The sequence below is a fragment of the Balaenoptera physalus genome (assembly GCF_965194825.1).
Source record: "Balaenoptera physalus genome assembly, contig: SUPER_2_unloc_15, whole genome shotgun sequence".
NCBI lineage: Eukaryota > Metazoa > Chordata > Mammalia > Artiodactyla > Balaenopteridae > Balaenoptera > Balaenoptera physalus.
In genome coordinates this window covers 293483-314640 of record NW_028126559.1, presented here as the reverse complement: position 1 = coordinate 314640, position 21158 = coordinate 293483, and the positions used below count along the sequence as shown (strand labels likewise).

General features: G+C 43.7%; 3 pseudogenes across 3 annotated transcripts; all 3 read right to left on the bottom strand.

The window, feature by feature from the left end:
- Nucleotides 1-2984: 2984 nt before the first annotated feature.
- LOC309656577 (E3 ubiquitin-protein ligase makorin-1 pseudogene) lies at nucleotides 2985-4403 on the bottom strand (annotated as a pseudogene). Its single transcript has one exon. The product of its transcript is annotated as an E3 ubiquitin-protein ligase makorin-1 pseudogene (transcript).
- Nucleotides 4404-9324: 4921 nt separating this feature from the next.
- On the bottom strand, nucleotides 9325-10743 carry LOC309656599 (E3 ubiquitin-protein ligase makorin-1 pseudogene; annotated as a pseudogene). The gene has a single exon. The product of its transcript is annotated as an E3 ubiquitin-protein ligase makorin-1 pseudogene (transcript).
- A 4921-nt stretch (nucleotides 10744-15664) lies between these two features.
- On the bottom strand, nucleotides 15665-17083 carry LOC309656587 (E3 ubiquitin-protein ligase makorin-1 pseudogene; annotated as a pseudogene). The gene has a single exon. The product of its transcript is annotated as an E3 ubiquitin-protein ligase makorin-1 pseudogene (transcript).
- Nucleotides 17084-21158: the final 4075 nt, after the last annotated feature.

Below are 21158 nucleotides of genomic sequence, written 5' to 3'. Positions count from 1 at the left end.
TGCCCTCTTTTGAAACATTGGTCGATTTTCGACCCCAGGAATTTTTGGAGGGCAGGAGTCATTTAAATAAATGCAAGTTTGGTGAATATTTAGTGACCTTTAGCAATGTGTTTAAGCGGCTGTTGTGGGAAATGGCCACAAGGAGGCCTCATTTCTCCGTTCCCAAATCTGGGTACTAAGGCAGCAGAGCCTTTCAGGAAGTCGTGTTCCTAGGTTTTAAATTAGAATGGAATGTGCTAGGAGAACCCCCATAAGTTTAGGTCTCCTTATTTCTTCTTGGTTTTTTTTTTTTTACTTTTTTTAATCGGGGTAAAGATTAGACTATTGTTTGTCCTAGGTGTACAGAATCTGGTTCATTTGTACATTGTATATGTCTATTCTTGTACAGATCCTCTTCCCATGTAAAATACTACAGAGTGTTCTGTAGACCTCCCTTGCTATATGGTCGGTCTTTTTGATAAATGTATATAATATGTATTTGTATACGTATAGTAACACTAATCTTAATTTATCCATTCCCCCCACCTTTCCTTTTACATGAGCATAGTTTGTTTTCTAATTCTGTGAGCGTCTTTCTCTGTGGAAATATGTTCATTTGTGTCAGTTTTTAGCTAACCCCTGTAAGTGATATCATAGGATATAGGTCTTTTGCTTTCCGACTTACATCATGTTTGGTGATTATCCCCAGGTTCACCTGTGGTGCCTCAAAGAGCAGTGTTTCATTGTTTTCCATGGCTAATATTCCATTGTGTACATGGACCACTTCTTCTTTACCCATTCACCTGTTGAAGAACATTTTGGTTGCTTCACTGTCTTGGCTATTGTGAATAAGGCTGCAGTGCAGCTTTTGCAGCCTATGTCTTCTCGATTCTGGTCTTCTCAGGTGAGAGGCCCAGTGGCGTGCCTGCTGGATTAAATGGTACCTCAATTTTTACTTTTTAATGCAGCTCCTTTCTGTTCTCATTGTTGGCTCTTACGACTTTACGTCTCACCAGCAGGTAGAGGGTACACAGTTCTCTAAAGCCCCTTTAGCATTTATTGTTTGTAGACTTTTTGCTGATGGTCAGTCGACTGGTGTGCGTTGAAACCTTTTTGTAGATTAGATTGCATGAGTCTAATACTTCCTGAGGTTGAGCTTTTATCCATTTTCCTGTTTTTTTTAAAGAGAGTGAGTAAAACTTCACTCTTCATACTATCTTCTTGAAAAATTGGCCTGTTTTGAATTGTTTTGTCCATTCCTTACCTCAGCACAATTTTTGAGGGCAGCTGTCCTTTATGGCCCCGAGTCCTTCTGAATGTTAATGACCATTAGCTGTGGGTGTAAAGTCGCTCTTGTGGGAAACGGCCACAAGGCGGCAGCATTTCTCCTTTTCAAATCTGGTTACTAATGCAACAGAGCCTTAATTGAAGTGGTGTTCTAGGTTGTAAACTAGAATGGAATGTGCCAGGAAAAAGCCCTTTAAGTTTATGTCTCATTACTTCTTTTTTTTGGGGGGAGGGAGGTTTAAAATTGTTTTATTTGGGAAAAGTGCGTCTTACAAAAGGGCTGCTGAAAAAGACAGAGACCCCTGCAAGAATTACTTGTTTTTGCTTAACGTGAAAGTATGAGTGGTATCCAAGGGATCAAAGCAGTAGATGGACAAATCAGGTTTATCTCCAAGTTACTTTCAGGAAATAGAGCAACAAAACGCAAATTTATATTTTCTGATCAAGGAATTCTTCTAACAATTTAACTTTAGCTTATCTCGTGGATTACCACCCCTCCGTCCCCTTTTAGTGGAAAAACATGACTTACTACTGCAAACCAATTACTCCACTACAGGAAACACCTTAGAACATAGTTTTGAATCACACCTGTCTAGCTGCAAAGCTCAGGGATGGCATGAGGCAAATACCCACACAAAGGGACCCAACAACCCGACAACAAAACCCCTCAAATGAGGACAAAGGCTTGTCAAAAAGTGCCTGGACTAGAAAGTCTGGGAGATCATAAAACATTAAATACAACTGTGTAACTGAGACCCAATGTGTGTTAATACATGAGATAACCAGATAGTTGAACCTCTATGGCTAAGCCCATTTCCCTATTTATATAGACAGAGCTAGCCCTGCTCTATTAACAGCTACCAATATACTGCTTTGTCCTTTAAGATCTATTTGCCACACGAGGCTGAAACCAGTAAACTTGAGTTTTTCCTCTAAGGCTACAGACACTGCATCTATGCAGGGATGAGATGCTTGTTGCACACTCACACGTACCAAGTCTATCAGCCCTTGGGAGTCAACTTCCAACTCTGCATTTATTTTATTCCGCTATATCTTTATATGTGTTCTTTCACAATTTTCCTATCAGGCTAAACACAGTAAAAATCTCAACACAGTCGCACCTGGTTCTGGTTACCCAGCAGTAGTATTGTGTGCAATTAAACAAGAGACGAAAACCACAGAACGAGTGCACAGGGTGGGGATTCCAGGGCAGGGAACAGATATAAAAACACAGATGTGCAGAATTCACCAGAAACCTCAAGCATCCGCCGAAGTCTATAGCAGAAGGCTACATGCCACAGTTCAGATCCTTCACCTATCACCCCAATTCTTGGACCCAAAAGCAGGGCCAATGCTGTTACTTTTGAACCTGGGGTCCTCAAAAATGAGTACTGGAAATCCGGAAATGCTACCCTTGAACTGTGTGAATCTGGCTGAAAACAGATGACGCAGCAAACCTACACTCTGTCTGACCGTTAAATTCATGTTACAAGAAAACTAACTTTAAGATTCATTGTGGAACTTTTTTAAACAGAGAAAACAACATACTCCTTGGGGAAAGGTGAGGGATTGAGAAGACAGGCCCTGGGTAAAAATTATTACGACAGCACCTGGACTTGAGAGGCCTGCCTAGAAGAGAACCACGGGCACTGCTGCCACCAGCGGGGAGGGCTGCCGTCTGAGGCTCAGCAGACCAGTTCACACGCCCAGCAAAGCTGCTATAGATCCAAGTCATAAAAATCTTCCAGCTCATCGTGAAACAAGTCCCACTCGTCTTCAGAGTCTGTCAGGTCGTCGTCCCCACCTGCAGCCAAAAGCACAAGCAACATCTCGCCCAGCTCAAAGGTGACAACCTCTTCTTCGTCGTTGTCAAAGGGGTTGCCGTTCTCTCTTTCCTCAATGAGCTCCCAGAAGTGGTTCCTTCGTTGGGCCCGCTATGTGCTTGATGTTCCCACTTTCTGTCTCTGTGGCTCCTCTCTACGGCATCAGGGTACGCATGCTTGTAAACGCAGTTCCCTCCAAATGGGCAGCTCCCACGTCCTTCTTCAAAATACCTGCACGCCTTGTTGCTCATTGCCTCCTTGTATTTCTGAATGAGTTTCTGCTTCTTTTCTTTCTCCTCCACCCAGTCCTCACTTGGAATGGCAATGTTAGATGTGATCCGGCATTCTGGGCAGTACTTTATGATCTTGCTCTCAAATTGCTTAGCACTCCTCCACTTGCGAATACACTTGAGACAGTAGGTGTGGTTGCAGTTGGAGAGGATTCCGAAGCGGCGCTCGCGGGGGTTGGCTTTCTCATAGACCACCTCCATGCAGATCCCACACACCATGTCCTTGCTGTGCTGCACAGCAAACGAGAGCTCCATGTCCTTCTCATGGGCCTCGATGCAAGATTTTATATGTTGTGATCTTTGGGCAGCATCCACTGGATGGAAGACCTGCAGCCCACACATATCACACGCGTCTCCATGGAGATACACACAGTTCTCCCCATATCGGCACTCTCCCACTGCAGCATAGGGGCAGATCTGCTTCTTTGTTTCCACTGCAATTTGCTCCTTCTCTGATTCTTCCTTGGTCACTGAGCCCTGCAGGGGTGCTTCAGTGGAGGAAGGGGCAGTACGGCCACAGTAGGGCTGCCCAGGAACAAACTCAATGGCGTTCACCCAGTCTTCTGAACGCGCTCCTACAGTTGAAAAGTTTGAATTTCTTGACTCAGCTTCGCCCATATGCATTTCACCAATCTGTCCAACTACTGATGAGAGACTTGAGGAAGCAGCAAGGGGTGACTTTGCAGTTAGATCTGTAGCAGTTGCAATGGCTTGCTGTGTTCATATTTGCAGCAGTCTCCGTACCCTCGCTGAAAATACTTGTACACTACACCATATGGACTGTCAGAGAGGTCACGTGAGTATCGACAGTTATCTCCTTCCTTACAAACCCCATGCATGAAATACCTGCAGGTGACCTGTTTGGTCCCGCCGCCACCGCTGCCGTCGCTGTCACATCCCGTGCCCCCAGGGACGGGGAGGTGACTGTGGGGATAGGGGTGGGGGAGGCCGCTGCCACCGCCGCCCCTGCCGCTCCTGCTCCTGATGTTGTGGCTGTTGTTCCCGGAGCTGCAGCCTCCGCCATTACTGTTTATCCCACACAGCAGTGGCGCCGGAACTTCCGGGATCACATAATTCCGGTCCGGCTGAGGGGGGAGAAGGCGGCGAGGCGAGGGGTGGGAAGGGGAGGGACACTGAGGCGCCCGCTCACTCCCCTCTGGCCCGCATCGCGTCTCTGAGCACTCTCGCCGCTCGAACTGCGGGCCGGAGCCCGAGCACCCCCTTCTCATTACTTCTTGTTCGTATTTTTAAGTAAATTTTTATTTTTTATCACAGCAAATTTGATTACAATATTTTGTTTGCTCTAGGTGTGCAAGATGTGGTTCTTTCACACATATACATATATCTATTCTTCTTCGTATCCTTTTCCCATGTAGGCTATGACACAATGTTGAGTAGTCTTCTCTTGGTATTCTGTAGGTCTTTGGTGATTCTGTATTTCACATGTGTTTGTATATCTCTGTTAACCCCAATACCGTAATGTATCCAATCCTCACACACCTTTCCATTTGGTGAACCATAAGTTTGTTTAATGAATCTGTGATTGCCTTTCTCTGTGGAAATATCTTCATTGGTATCAATTTTTTGGTAACACCTACAAGTGATAGGATAGGATATGTGTCTTTCGCTTTCTCACTTACTACAAGTTGCGTGATTACTTCTAGACTCATCTATGGTGCTGCAAATGGCCTTGTTTCATTTTTTCGCTAGCTAATATTCCATCTCTACATGTAGCAGTTCTTCTTTGTCCCCCCATCTGTTGGTGGACTTTTTGGTTACTTCCATATCTTGGCTATTGTAATACTGTGCAGTGCAGTTTTGCCTGCCTGTGTCTTTCCAGTTCTGTCTTCAGAGGGTATAGGTCCAGGAAGGGGCCTGCTGGATCATATGGTAGCTCAATATTTCCCTTTTAAAGGCACCTCCATTCTGTTCTCATTACTGGCTCTTTCCAAGTTACGTCCCTCTTAAAGTTGAGCGTATGCATTTCTCCACAACACCTTCAGCATTTATTGTTTATAGTTTTCTTGCTGATGGTTATTCTGACTGGTTTGAGATAATACCTCTTTGTGGTTGAATTTGCATGTGTCTCATAATCCGTTGAAATTGAGCTTTAAGGCACGTGCTTTTATTTTTCAATCTGTGATTACAGCTTAGTTCTTCAAAGTGTTTTCTTAAAGTATGTGTCACATTTTGAAATGCTTTGGCCATTTACCTCCCTCTAAACATTTTGAGGGCATGTTTCATTTACAGCCCTGCCGTACTTGTTCATATGAAGTGAGCATTAGCACAGGTTTCAAAGCTGCTTTTGCAGGTAACGGCCAGAGGACGGCAGCCTCTCTACGTCCCCCACTCTGGTAACTAGGGAAACAGCCCTCCCGGCCAGTGGTGTTCCTCGGTTATAAATTAGAGTGGAATGTGCCCGGATAAACCCACAAAAGCGGATGTCTCCTTACTTTTGTTTGTTTTTTAAATTTAATTTATAGTTTTTATTGGAGTAATATTCCATTGTGTACATAGACCACTTCTTCTTGGTGCATTCCTGTATTGATGGATATTTTCGTTGCTTCCAAGTGTTGGCTATGGTAAATATTGCTGGAGTGCAGGATTGCCAGCCTGTGACTTTTTGATTCTCATTTCTCAGGGGTTACGCCCAGCACTGGGTGTGAATGATTCACCTGTAGCTCACTGTTCAAACACACGTCCATTGTGTTTTCATTAGTGGCTCTTACCACGTCCCCCATAGAAGAGAGGGTAAGCATCTCTCCACAATCACTTCAGCATTTATTGTTTGCAGCATTTTTGCTAATGGCCATTCTGACTGCTGTGAGCTGATCGGTTTTTGTAATTTGGGTTTGCATGTCTTTAAAAATTCCTAAAATTCATCATTTTTCCTCGCCTTTTTGTTTTCTGTGAAAAAAATGTGAGTACAATATACCTCTTGAAATTGTCATCTTGAAAGGTTGCCCTCTTTTGAAACATTGGTCGATTTTCGACCCCAGGAATTTTTGGAGGGCAGGAGTCATTTAAATAAATGCAAGTTTGGTGAATATTTAGTGACCTTTAGCAATGTGTTTAAGCGGCTGTTGTGGGAAATGGCCACAAGGAGGCCTCATTTCTCCGTTCCCAAATCTGGGTACTAAGGCAGCAGAGCCTTTCAGGAAGTCGTGTTCCTAGGTTTTAAATTAGAATGGAATGTGCTAGGAGAACCCCCATAAGTTTAGGTCTCCTTATTTCTTCTTGGTTTTTTTTTTTTTACTTTTTTTAATCGGGGTAAAGATTAGACTATTGTTTGTCCTAGGTGTACAGAATCTGGTTCATTTGTACATTGTATATGTCTATTCTTGTACAGATCCTCTTCCCATGTAAAATACTACAGAGTGTTCTGTAGACCTCCCTTGCTATATGGTCGGTCTTTTTGATAAATGTATATAATATGTATTTGTATACGTATAGTAACACTAATCTTAATTTATCCATTCCCCCCACCTTTCCTTTTACATGAGCATAGTTTGTTTTCTAATTCTGTGAGCGTCTTTCTCTGTGGAAATATGTTCATTTGTGTCAGTTTTTAGCTAACCCCTGTAAGTGATATCATAGGATATAGGTCTTTTGCTTTCCGACTTACATCATGTTTGGTGATTATCCCCAGGTTCACCTGTGGTGCCTCAAAGAGCAGTGTTTCATTGTTTTCCATGGCTAATATTCCATTGTGTACATGGACCACTTCTTCTTTACCCATTCACCTGTTGAAGAACATTTTGGTTGCTTCACTGTCTTGGCTATTGTGAATAAGGCTGCAGTGCAGCTTTTGCAGCCTATGTCTTCTCGATTCTGGTCTTCTCAGGTGAGAGGCCCAGTGGCGTGCCTGCTGGATTAAATGGTACCTCAATTTTTACTTTTTAATGCAGCTCCTTTCTGTTCTCATTGTTGGCTCTTACGACTTTACGTCTCACCAGCAGGTAGAGGGTACACAGTTCTCTAAAGCCCCTTTAGCATTTATTGTTTGTAGACTTTTTGCTGATGGTCAGTCGACTGGTGTGCGTTGAAACCTTTTTGTAGATTAGATTGCATGAGTCTAATACTTCCTGAGGTTGAGCTTTTATCCATTTTCCTGTTTTTTTTAAAGAGAGTGAGTAAAACTTCACTCTTCATACTATCTTCTTGAAAAATTGGCCTGTTTTGAATTGTTTTGTCCATTCCTTACCTCAGCACAATTTTTGAGGGCAGCTGTCCTTTATGGCCCCGAGTCCTTCTGAATGTTAATGACCATTAGCTGTGGGTGTAAAGTCGCTCTTGTGGGAAACGGCCACAAGGCGGCAGCATTTCTCCTTTTCAAATCTGGTTACTAATGCAACAGAGCCTTAATTGAAGTGGTGTTCTAGGTTGTAAACTAGAATGGAATGTGCCAGGAAAAAGCCCTTTAAGTTTATGTCTCATTACTTCTTTTTTTTGGGGGGAGGGAGGTTTAAAATTGTTTTATTTGGGAAAAGTGCGTCTTACAAAAGGGCTGCTGAAAAAGACAGAGACCCCTGCAAGAATTACTTGTTTTTGCTTAACGTGAAAGTATGAGTGGTATCCAAGGGATCAAAGCAGTAGATGGACAAATCAGGTTTATCTCCAAGTTACTTTCAGGAAATAGAGCAACAAAACGCAAATTTATATTTTCTGATCAAGGAATTCTTCTAACAATTTAACTTTAGCTTATCTCGTGGATTACCACCCCTCCGTCCCCTTTTAGTGGAAAAACATGACTTACTACTGCAAACCAATTACTCCACTACAGGAAACACCTTAGAACATAGTTTTGAATCACACCTGTCTAGCTGCAAAGCTCAGGGATGGCATGAGGCAAATACCCACACAAAGGGACCCAACAACCCGACAACAAAACCCCTCAAATGAGGACAAAGGCTTGTCAAAAAGTGCCTGGACTAGAAAGTCTAGGAGATCATAAAACATTAAATACAACTGTGTAACTGAGACCCAATGTGTGTTAATACATGAGATAACCAGATAGTTGAACCTCTATGGCTAAGCCCATTTCCCTATTTATATAGACAGAGCTAGCCCTGCTCTATTAACAGCTACCAATATACTGCTTTGTCCTTTAAGATCTATTTGCCACACGAGGCTGAAACCAGTAAACTTGAGTTTTTCCTCTAAGGCTACAGACACTGCATCTATGCAGGGATGAGATGCTTGTTGCACACTCACACGTACCAAGTCTATCAGCCCTTGGGAGTCAACTTCCAACTCTGCATTTATTTTATTCCGCTATATCTTTATATGTGTTCTTTCACAATTTTCCTATCAGGCTAAACACAGTAAAAATCTCAACACAGTCGCACCTGGTTCTGGTTACCCAGCAGTAGTATTGTGTGCAATTAAACAAGAGACGAAAACCACAGAACGAGTGCACAGGGTGGGGATTCCAGGGCAGGGAACAGATATAAAAACACAGATGTGCAGAATTCACCAGAAACCTCAAGCATCCGCCGAAGTCTATAGCAGAAGGCTACATGCCACAGTTCAGATCCTTCACCTATCACCCCAATTCTTGGACCCAAAAGCAGGGCCAATGCTGTTACTTTTGAACCTGGGGTCCTCAAAAATGAGTACTGGAAATCCGGAAATGCTACCCTTGAACTGTGTGAATCTGGCTGAAAACAGATGACGCAGCAAACCTACACTCTGTCTGACCGTTAAATTCATGTTACAAGAAAACTAACTTTAAGATTCATTGTGGAACTTTTTTAAACAGAGAAAACAACATACTCCTTGGGGAAAGGTGAGGGATTGAGAAGACAGGCCCTGGGTAAAAATTATTACGACAGCACCTGGACTTGAGAGGCCTGCCTAGAAGAGAACCACGGGCACTGCTGCCACCAGCGGGGAGGGCTGCCGTCTGAGGCTCAGCAGACCAGTTCACACGCCCAGCAAAGCTGCTATAGATCCAAGTCATAAAAATCTTCCAGCTCATCGTGAAACAAGTCCCACTCGTCTTCAGAGTCTGTCAGGTCGTCGTCCCCACCTGCAGCCAAAAGCACAAGCAACATCTCGCCCAGCTCAAAGGTGACAACCTCTTCTTCGTCGTTGTCAAAGGGGTTGCCGTTCTCTCTTTCCTCAATGAGCTCCCAGAAGTGGTTCCTTCGTTGGGCCCGCTATGTGCTTGATGTTCCCACTTTCTGTCTCTGTGGCTCCTCTCTACGGCATCAGGGTACGCATGCTTGTAAACGCAGTTCCCTCCAAATGGGCAGCTCCCACGTCCTTCTTCAAAATACCTGCACGCCTTGTTGCTCATTGCCTCCTTGTATTTCTGAATGAGTTTCTGCTTCTTTTCTTTCTCCTCCACCCAGTCCTCACTTGGAATGGCAATGTTAGATGTGATCCGGCATTCTGGGCAGTACTTTATGATCTTGCTCTCAAATTGCTTAGCACTCCTCCACTTGCGAATACACTTGAGACAGTAGGTGTGGTTGCAGTTGGAGAGGATTCCGAAGCGGCGCTCGCGGGGGTTGGCTTTCTCATAGACCACCTCCATGCAGATCCCACACACCATGTCCTTGCTGTGCTGCACAGCAAACGAGAGCTCCATGTCCTTCTCATGGGCCTCGATGCAAGATTTTATATGTTGTGATCTTTGGGCAGCATCCACTGGATGGAAGACCTGCAGCCCACACATATCACACGCGTCTCCATGGAGATACACACAGTTCTCCCCATATCGGCACTCTCCCACTGCAGCATAGGGGCAGATCTGCTTCTTTGTTTCCACTGCAATTTGCTCCTTCTCTGATTCTTCCTTGGTCACTGAGCCCTGCAGGGGTGCTTCAGTGGAGGAAGGGGCAGTACGGCCACAGTAGGGCTGCCCAGGAACAAACTCAATGGTGTTCACCCAGTCTTCTGAACGCGCTCCTACAGTTGAAAAGTTTGAATTTCTTGACTCAGCTTCGCCCATATGCATTTCACCAATCTGTCCAACTACTGATGAGAGACTTGAGGAAGCAGCAAGGGGTGACTTTGCAGTTAGATCTGTAGCAGTTGCAATGGCTTGCTGTGTTCATATTTGCAGCGGTCTCCGTACCCTCGCTGAAAATACTTGTACACTACACCATATGGACTGTCAGAGAGGTCACGTGAGTATCGACAGTTATCTCCTTCCTTACAAACCCCATGCATGAAATACCTGCAGGTGACCTGTTTGGTCCCGCCGCCGCCGCTGCCGTCGCTGTCACATCCCGTGTCCCCAGGGACGGGGAGGTGACTGTGGGGATAGGGGTGGGGGAGGCCGCTGCCACCGCCGCCCCTGCCGCTCCTGCTCCTGATGTTGTGGCTGTTGTTCCCGGAGCTGCAGCCTCCGCCATTACTGTTTATCCCACACAGCAGTGGCGCCGGAACTTCCGGGATCACATAATTCCGGTCCGGCTGAGGGGGGAGAAGGCGGCGAGGCGAGGGGTGGGAAGGGGAGGGACACTGAGGCGCCCGCTCACTCCCCTCTGGCCCGCGTCGCGTCTCTGAGCACTCTCGCCGCTCGAACTGCGGGCCGGAGCCCGAGCACCCCCTTCTCATTACTTCTTGTTCGTATTTTTAAGTAAATTTTTATTTTTTATCACAGCAAATTTGATTACAATATTTTGTTTGCTCTAGGTGTGCAAGATGTGGTTCTTTCACACATATACATATATCTATTCTTCTTCGTATCCTTTTCCCATGTAGGCTATGACACAATGTTGAGTAGTCTTCTCTTGGTATTCTGTAGGTCTTTGGTGATTCTGTATTTCACATGTGTTTGTATATCTCTGTTAACCCCAATACCGTAATGTATCCAATCCTCACACACCTTTCCATTTGGTGAACCATAAGTTTGTTTAATGAATCTGTGATTGCCTTTCTCTGTGGAAATATCTTCATTGGTATCAATTTTTTGGTAACACCTACAAGTGATAGGATAGGATATGTGTCTTTCGCTTTCTCACTTACTACAAGTTGCGTGATTACTTCTAGACTCATCTATGGTGCTGCAAATGGCCTTGTTTCATTTTTTCGCTAGCTAATATTCCATCTCTACATGTAGCAGTTCTTCTTTGTCCCCCCATCTGTTGGTGGACTTTTTGGTTACTTCCATATCTTGGCTATTGTAATACTGTGCAGTGCAGTTTTGCCTGCCTGTGTCTTTCCAGTTCTGTCTTCAGACGGTATAGGTCCAGGAAGGGGCCTGCTGGATCATATGGTAGCTCAATATTTCCCTTTTAAAGACACCTCCATTCAGTTCTCATTAGTGGCTCTTTCCAAGTTACGTCCCTCTTAAAGTTGAGCGTATGCATTTCTCCACAACACCTTCAGCATTTATTGTTTATAGTTTTCTTGCTGATGGTTATTCTGACTGGTTTGAGATAATACCTCTTTGTGGTTGAATTTGCATGTGTCTCATAATCCGTTGAAATTGAGCTTTAAGGCACGTGCTTTTATTTTTCAATCTGTGATTACAGCTTAGTTCTTCAAAGTGTTTTCTTAAAGTATGTGTCACATTTTGAAATGCTTTGGCCATTTACCTCCCTCTAAACATTTTGAGGGCATGTTTCATTTACAGCCCTGCCGTACTTGTTCATATGAAGTGAGCATTAGCACAGGTTTCAAAGCTGCTTTTGCAGGTAACAGCCAGAGGACGGCAGCCTCTCTACGTCCCCCACTCTGGTAACTAGGGAAACAGCCCTCCCGGCCAGTGGTGTTCCTCGGTTATAAATTAGAGTGGAATGTGCCCGGATAAACCCACAAAAGCGGATGTCTCCTTACTTTTGTTTGTTTTTTAAATTTAATTTATAGTTTTTATTGGAGTAATATTCCATTGTGTACATAGACCACTTCTTCTTGGTGCATTCCTGTATTGATGGATATTTTCGTTGCTTCCAAGTGTTGGCTATGGTAAATATTGCTGGAGTGCAGGATTGCCAGCCTGTGACTTTTTGATTCTCATTTCTCAGGGGTTACGCCCAGCACTGGGTGTGAATGATTCACCTGTAGCTCACTGTTCAAACACACCTCCATTGTGTTTTCATTAGTGGCTCTTACCACGTCCCCCATAGAAGAGAGGGTAAGCATCTCTCCACAATCACTTCAGCATTTATTGTTTGCAGCATTTTTGCTAATGGCCATTCTGACTGCTGTGAGCTGATCGGTTTTTGTAATTTGGGTTTGCATGTCTTTAAAAATTCCTAAAATTCATCATTTTTCCTCGCCTTTTTGTTTTCTGTGAAAAAAATGTGAGTACAATATACCTCTTGAAATTGTCATCTTGAAAGGTTGCCCTCTTTTGAAACATTGGTCGATTTTCGACCCCAGGAATTTTTGGAGGGCAGGAGTCATTTAAATAAATGCAAGTTTGGTGAATATTTAGTGACCTTTAGCAATGTGTTTAAGCGGCTGTTGTGGGAAATGGCCACAAGGAGGCCTCATTTCTCCGTTCCCAAATCTGGGTACTAAGGCAGCAGAGCCTTTCAGGAAGTCGTGTTCCTAGGTTTTAAATTAGAATGGAATGTGCTAGGAGAACCCCCATAAGTTTAGGTCTCCTTATTTCTTCTTGGTTTTTTTTTTTTTACTTTTTTTAATCGGGGTAAAGATTAGACTATTGTTTGTCCTAGGTGTACAGAATCTGGTTCATTTGTACATTGTATATGTCTATTCTTGTACAGATCCTCTTCCCATGTAAAATACTACAGAGTGTTCTGTAGACCTCCCTTGCTATATGGTCGGTCTTTTTGATAAATGTATATAATATGTATTTGTATACGTATAGTAACACTAATCTTAATTTATCCATTCCCCCCACCTTTCCTTTTACATGAGCATAGTTTGTTTTCTAATTCTGTGAGCGTCTTTCTCTGTGGAAATATGTTCATTTGTGTCAGTTTTTAGCTAACCCCTGTAAGTGATATCATAGGATATAGGTCTTTTGCTTTCCGACTTACATCATGTTTGGTGATTATCCCCAGGTTCACCTGTGGTGCCTCAAAGAGCAGTGTTTCATTGTTTTCCATGGCTAATATTCCATTGTGTACATGGACCACTTCTTCTTTATCCATTCACCTGTTGAAGAACATTTTGGTTGCTTCACTGTCTTGGCTATTGTGAATAAGGCTGCAGTGCAGCTTTTGCAGCCTATGTCTTCTCGATTCTGGTCTTCTCAGGTGAGAGGCCCAGTGGCGTGCCTGCTGGATTAAATGGTACCTCAATTTTTACTTTTTAATGCAGCTCCTTTCTGTTCTCATTGTTGGCTCTTACGACTTTACGTCTCACCAGCAGGTAGAGGGTACACAGTTCTCTAAAGCCCCTTTAGCATTTATTGTTTGTAGACTTTTTGCTGATGGTCAGTCGACTGGTGTGCGTTGAAACCTTTTTGTAGATTAGATTGCATGAGTCTAATACTTCCTGAGGTTGAGCTTTTATCCATTTTCCTGTTTTTTTTAAAGAGAGTGAGTAAAACTTCACTCTTCATACTATCTTCTTGAAAAATTGGCCTGTTTTGAATTGTTTTGTCCATTCCTTACCTCAGCACAATTTTTGAGGGCAGCTGTCCTTTATGGCCCCGAGTCCTTCTGAATGTTAATGACCATTAGCTGTGGGTGTAAAGTCGCTCTTGTGGGAAACGGCCACAAGGCGGCAGCATTTCTCCTTTTCAAATCTGGTTACTAATGCAACAGAGCCTTAATTGAAGTGGTGTTCTAGGTTGTAAACTAGAATGGAATGTGCCAGGAAAAAGCCCTTTAAGTTTATGTCTCATTACTTCTTTTTTTTGGGGGGAGGGAGGTTTAAAATTGTTTTATTTGGGAAAAGTGCGTCTTACAAAAGGGCTGCTGAAAAAGACAGAGACCCCTGCAAGAATTACTTGTTTTTGCTTAACGTGAAAGTATGAGTGGTATCCAAGGGATCAAAGCAGTAGATGGACAAATCAGGTTTATCTCCAAGTTACTTTCAGGAAATAGAGCAACAAAACGCAAATTTATATTTTCTGATCAAGGAATTCTTCTAACAATTTAACTTTAGCTTATCTCGTGGATTACCACCCCTCCGTCCCCTTTTAGTGGAAAAACATGACTTACTACTGCAAACCAATTACTCCACTACAGGAAACACCTTAGAACATAGTTTTGAATCACACCTGTCTAGCTGCAAAGCTCAGGGATGGCATGAGGCAAATACCCACACAAAGGGACCCAACAACCCGACAACAAAACCCCTCAAATGAGGACAAAGGCTTGTCAAAAAGTGCCTGGACTAGAAAGTCTAGGAGATCATAAAACATTAAATACAACTGTGTAACTGAGACCCAATGTGTGTTAATACATGAGATAACCAGATAGTTGAACCTCTATGGCTAAGCCCATTTCCCTATTTATATAGACAGAGCTAGCCCTGCTCTATTAACAGCTACCAATATACTGCTTTGTCCTTTAAGATCTATTTGCCACACGAGGCTGAAACCAGTAAACTTGAGTTTTTCCTCTAAGGCTACAGACACTGCATCTATGCAGGGATGAGATGCTTGTTGCACACTCACACGTACCAAGTCTATCAGCCCTTGGGAGTCAACTTCCAACTCTGCATTTATTTTATTCCGCTATATCTTTATATGTGTTCTTTCACAATTTTCCTATCAGGCTAAACACAGTAAAAATCTCAACACAGTCGCACCTGGTTCTGGTTACCCAGCAGTAGTATTGTGTGCAATTAAACAAGAGACGAAAACCACAGAACGAGTGCACAGGGTGGGGATTCCAGGGCAGGGAACAGATATAAAAACACAGATGTGCAGAATTCACCAGAAACCTCAAGCATCCGCCGAAGTCTATAGCAGAAGGCTACATGCCACAGTTCAGATCCTTCACCTATCACCCCAATTCTTGGACCCAAAAGCAGGGCCAATGCTGTTACTTTTGAACCTGGGGTCCTCAAAAATGAGTACTGGAAATCCGGAAATGCTACCCTTGAACTGTGTGAATCTGGCTGAAAACAGATGACGCAGCAAACCTACACTCTGTCTGACCGTTAAATTCATGTTACAAGAAAACTAACTTTAAGATTCATTGTGGAACTTTTTTAAACAGAGAAAACAACATACTCCTTGGGGAAAGGTGAGGGATTGAGAAGACAGGCCCTGGGTAAAAATTATTACGACAGCACCTGGACTTGAGAGGCCTGCCTAGAAGAGAACCACGGGCACTGCTGCCACCAGCGGGGAGGGCTGCCGTCTGAGGCTCAGCAGACCAGTTCACACGCCCAGCAAAGCTGCTATAGATCCAAGTCATAAAAATCTTCCAGCTCATCGTGAAACAAGTCCCACTCGTCTTCAGAGTCTGTCAGGTCGTCGTCCCCACCTGCAGCCAAAAGCACAAGCAACATCTCGCCCAGCTCAAAGGTGACAACCTCTTCTTCGTCGTTGTCAAAGGGGTTGCCGTTCTCTCTTTCCTCAATGAGCTCCCAGAAGTGGTTCCTTCGTTGGGCCCGCTATGTGCTTGATGTTCCCACTTTCTGTCTCTGTGGCTCCTCTCTACGGCATCAGGGTACGCATGCTTGTAAACGCAGTTCCCTCCAAATGGGCAGCTCCCACGTCCTTCTTCAAAATACCTGCACGCCTTGTTGCTCATTGCCTCCTTGTATTTCTGAATGAGTTTCTGCTTCTTTTCTTTCTCCTCCACCCAGTCCTCACTTGGAATGGCAATGTTAGATGTGATCCGGCATTCTGGGCAGTACTTTATGATCTTGCTCTCAAATTGCTTAGCACTCCTCCACTTGCGAATACACTTGAGACAGTAGGTGTGGTTGCAGTTGGAGAGGATTCCGAAGCGGCGCTCGCGGGGGTTGGCTTTCTCATAGACCACCTCCATGCAGATCCCACACACCATGTCCTTGCTGTGCTGCACAGCAAACGAGAGCTCCATGTCCTTCTCATGGGCCTCGATGCAAGATTTTATATGTTGTGATCTTTGGGCAGCATCCACTGGATGGAAGACCTGCAGCCCACACATATCACACGCGTCTCCATGGAGATACACACAGTTCTCCCCATATCGGCACTCTCCCACTGCAGCATAGGGGCAGATCTGCTTCTTTGTTTCCACTGCAATTTGCTCCTTCTCTGATTCTTCCTTGGTCACTGAGCCCTGCAGGGGTGCTTCAGTGGAGGAAGGGGCAGTACGGCCACAGTAGGGCTGCCCAGGAACAAACTCAATGGTGTTCACCCAGTCTTCTGAACGCGCTCCTACAGTTGAAAAGTTTGAATTTCTTGACTCAGCTTCGCCCATATGCATTTCACCAATCTGTCCAACTACTGATGAGAGACTTGAGGAAGCAGCAAGGGGTGACTTTGCAGTTAGATCTGTAGCAGTTGCAATGGCTTGCTGTGTTCATATTTGCAGCGGTCTCCGTACCCTCGCTGAAAATACTTGTACACTACACCATATGGACTGTCAGAGAGGTCACGTGAGTATCGACAGTTATCTCCTTCCTTACAAACCCCATGCATGAAATACCTGCAGGTGACCTGTTTGGTCCCGCCGCCGCCGCTGCCGTCGCTGTCACATCCCGTGTCCCCAGGGACGGGGAGGTGACTGTGGGGATAGGGGTGGGGGAGGCCGCTGCCACCGCCGCCCCTGCCGCTCCTGCTCCTGATGTTGTGGCTGTTGTTCCCGGAGCTGCAGCCTCCGCCATTACTGTTTATCCCACACAGCAGTGGCGCCGGAACTTCCGGGATCACATAATTCCGGTCCGGCTGAGGGGGGAGAAGGCGGCGAGGCGAGGGGTGGGAAGGGGAGGGACACTGAGGCGCCCGCTCACTCCCCTCTGGCCCGCGTCGCGTCTCTGAGCACTCTCGCCGCTCGAACTGCGGGCCGGAGCCCGAGCACCCCCTTCTCATTACTTCTTGTTCGTATTTTTAAGTAAATTTTTATTTTTTATCACAGCAAATTTGATTACAATATTTTGTTTGCTCTAGGTGTGCAAGATGTGGTTCTTTCACACATATACATATATCTATTCTTCTTCGTATCCTTTTCCCATGTAGGCTATGACACAATGTTGAGTAGTCTTCTCTTGGTATTCTGTAGGTCTTTGGTGATTCTGTATTTCACATGTGTTTGTATATCTCTGTTAACCCCAATACCGTAATGTATCCAATCCTCACACACCTTTCCATTTGGTGAACCATAAGTTTGTTTAATGAATCTGTGATTGCCTTTCTCTGTGGAAATATCTTCATTGGTATCAATTTTTTGGTAACACCTACAAGTGATAGGATAGGATATGTGTCTTTCGCTTTCTCACTTACTACAAGTTGCGTGATTACTTCTAGACTCATCTATGGTGCTGCAAATGGCCTTGTTTCATTTTTTCGCTAGCTAATATTCCATCTCTACATGTAGCAGTTCTTCTTTGTCCCCCCATCTGTTGGTGGACTTTTTGGTTACTTCCATATCTTGGCTATTGTAATACTGTGCAGTGCAGTTTTGCCTGCCTGTGTCTTTCCAGTTCTGTCTTCAGACGGTATAGGTCCAGGAAGGGGCCTGCTGGATCATATGGTAGCTCAATATTTCCCTTTTAAAGACACCTCCATTCAGTTCTCATTAGTGGCTCTTTCCAAGTTACGTCCCTCTTAAAGTTGAGCGTATGCATTTCTCCACAACACCTTCAGCATTTATTGTTTATAGTTTTCTTGCTGATGGTTATTCTGACTGGTTTGAGATAATACCTCTTTGTGGTTGAATTTGCATGTGTCTCATAATCCGTTGAAATTGAGCTTTAAGGCACGTGCTTTTATTTTTCAATCTGTGATTACAGCTTAGTTCTTCAAAGTGTTTTCTTAAAGTATGTGTCACATTTTGAAATGCTTTGGCCATTTACCTCCCTCTAAACATTTTGAGGGCAGGTATCATTTACAGCCCTGCCGTACTTGTTCATATGAAGTGAGCATTAGCACAGGTTTCAAAGCTGCTTTTGCAGGTAACGGCCAGAGGACGGCAGCCTCTCTACGTCCCCCACTCTGGTAACTAGGGAAACAGCCCTCCCGGCCAGTGGTGTTCCTCGGTTATAAATTAGAGTGGAATGTGCCCGGATAAACCCACAAAAGCGGATGTCTCCTTACTTTTGTTTGTTTTTTAAATTTAATTTATAGTTTTTATTGGAGTAATATTCCATTGTGTACATAGACCACTTCTTCTTGGTGCATTCCTGTATTGATGGATATTTTCGTTGCTTCCAAGTGTTGGCTATGGTAAATATTGCTGGAGTGCAGGATTGCCAGCCTGTGACTTTTTGATTCTCATTTCTCAGGGGTTATGCCCAGCACTGGGTGTGAATGATTGACCTGTAGCTCACTGTTCAAACACACCTCCATTGTGTTTTCATTAGTGGCTCTTACCACGTCCCCCATAGAAGAGAGGGTAAGCATCTCTCCACAATCACTTCAGCATTTATTGTTTGCAGCATTTTTGCTAATGGCCATTCTGACTGCTGTGAGCTGATCGGTTTTTGTAATTTGGGTTTGCATGTCTTTAAAAATTCCTAAAATTCATCATTTTTCCTCGCCTTTTTGTTTTCTGTTAAAAAAATGTGAGTACAATATACCTCTTGAAATTGTCATCTTGAAAGGTTGCCCTCTTTTGAAACATTGGTCGATTTTCGACCCCAGGAATTTTTGGAGGGCAGGAGTCATTTAAATAAATGCAAGTTTGGTGAATATTTAGTGACCTTTAGCAATGTGTTTAAGCGGCTGTTGTGGGAAATGGCCACAAGGAGGCCTCATTTCTCCGTTCCCAAATCTGGGTACTAAGGCAGCAGAGCCTTCCAGGAAGTCGTGTTCCTAGGTTTTAAATTAGAATGGAATGTGCCAGGAGAAACCCCCATAAGTTTAGGTCTCCTTATTTCTTCTTGGTTTTTTTTTTACTTTTATTAATCGGGGTAAAGATTAGACTATTGTTTTTCCTAGGTGTACAGAATCTGGTTCATTTGTACATTGTATATGTCTATTCTTGTACAGATCCTCTTCCAATGTAAAATACTACAGAGTGTTCTGTAGACCTCCCTTGCTATATGGTCGGTCTTTTTGATAAATGTATATAATATGTATTTGTATACGTATAGTAACACTAATCTTAATTTATCCATTCCCCCCACCTTTCCTTTTACATGAGCATAGTTTGTTTTCTAATTCTGTGAGCGTCTTTCTCTGTGGAAATATGTTCATTTGTGTCAGTTTTTAGCTAACCCCTGTAAGTGATATCATAGGATATAGGTCTTTTGCTTTCCGACTTACATCATGTTTGGTGATTATCCCCAAGTTCACCTGTGGTGCCTCAAAGAGCAGTGTTTCATTGTTTTCCATGGCTAATATTCCATTGTGTACATGGACCACTTCTTCTTTATCCATTCACCTGTTGAAGAACATTTTGGTTGCTTCACTGTCTTGGCTATTGTGAATAAGGCTGCAGTGCAGCTTTTGCAGCCTATGTCTTCTCGATTCTGGTCTTCTCAGGTGAGAGGCCCAGTGGCGTGCCTGCTGGATTAAATGGTACCTCAATTTTTACTTTTTAATGCAGCTCCTTTCTGTTCTCATTGTTGGCTCTTACGAATTTACGTCTCACCAGCAGGTAGAGGGTACACAGTTCTCTAAAGCCCCTTTAGCATTTATTGTTTGTAGACTTTTTGCTGATGGTCAGTCGACTGGTGTGCGTTGAAACCTTTTTGTAGATTAGATTGCATGAGTCTAATACTTCCTGAGGTTGAGCTTTTATCCATTTTCCTGTTTTTTTTAAAGAGAGTGAGTAAAACTTCACTCTTCATACTATCTTCTTGAAAAATTGGCCTGTTTTGAATTGTTTTGTCCATTCCTTACCTCAGCACAATTTTGAGGGCAGGTGTCCTTTATGGCCACGAGTCCTTCTGAATGTTAATGACCATTAGCTGTGGGTGTAAAGTCGCTCTTGTGGGAAACGGCCACAAGGCGGCAGCATTTCTCCTTTTCAAATCTGGTTACTAATGCAACAGAGCCTTAATTGAAGTGGTGTTCTAGGTTTTAAACTAGAATGGAATGTGCCAGGAAAAGCTCTTTAAGTTTATGTCTCATTACTTCTTTTTTGGGGGGGGAGGGAGGTTTAAAATTGTTTTATTTGGGAAAAGTGCATCTTACAAAAGGGCTGCTGAAAAAGACAGAGACCCCTGCAAGAATTACTTGTTTTTGCTTAACGTGAAAGTATGAGTGGTATCCAAGGGATCAAAGCAGTAGATGGACAAATCAGGTTTATCTCCAAGTTACTTTCAGGAAATAGAGCAACAAAACGCAAATTTATATTTTCTGATCAAGGAATTCTTCTAACAATTTAACTTTAGCTTATCTCGTGGATTACCACCCCTCCGTCCCCTTTTAGTGGAAAAACATGACTTACTACTGCAAACCAATTACTCCACTACAGGAAACACCTTAGAACATAGTTTTGAATCACACCTGTCTAGCTGCAAAGCTCAGGGATGGCATGAGGCAAATACCCACACAAACGGACCCAACAACCCGACAACAAAACCCCTCAAATGAGGACAAAGGCTTGTCAAAAAGTGCCTGGACTAGAAAGTCTAGGAGATCATAAAACATTAAATACAACTGTGTAACTGAGACCCAATGTGTGTTAATACATGAGATAACCAGATAGTTGAACCTCTATGGCTAAGCCCATTTCCCTATTTATATAGACAGAGCTAGCCCTGCTCTATTAACAGCTACCAATATACTGCTTTG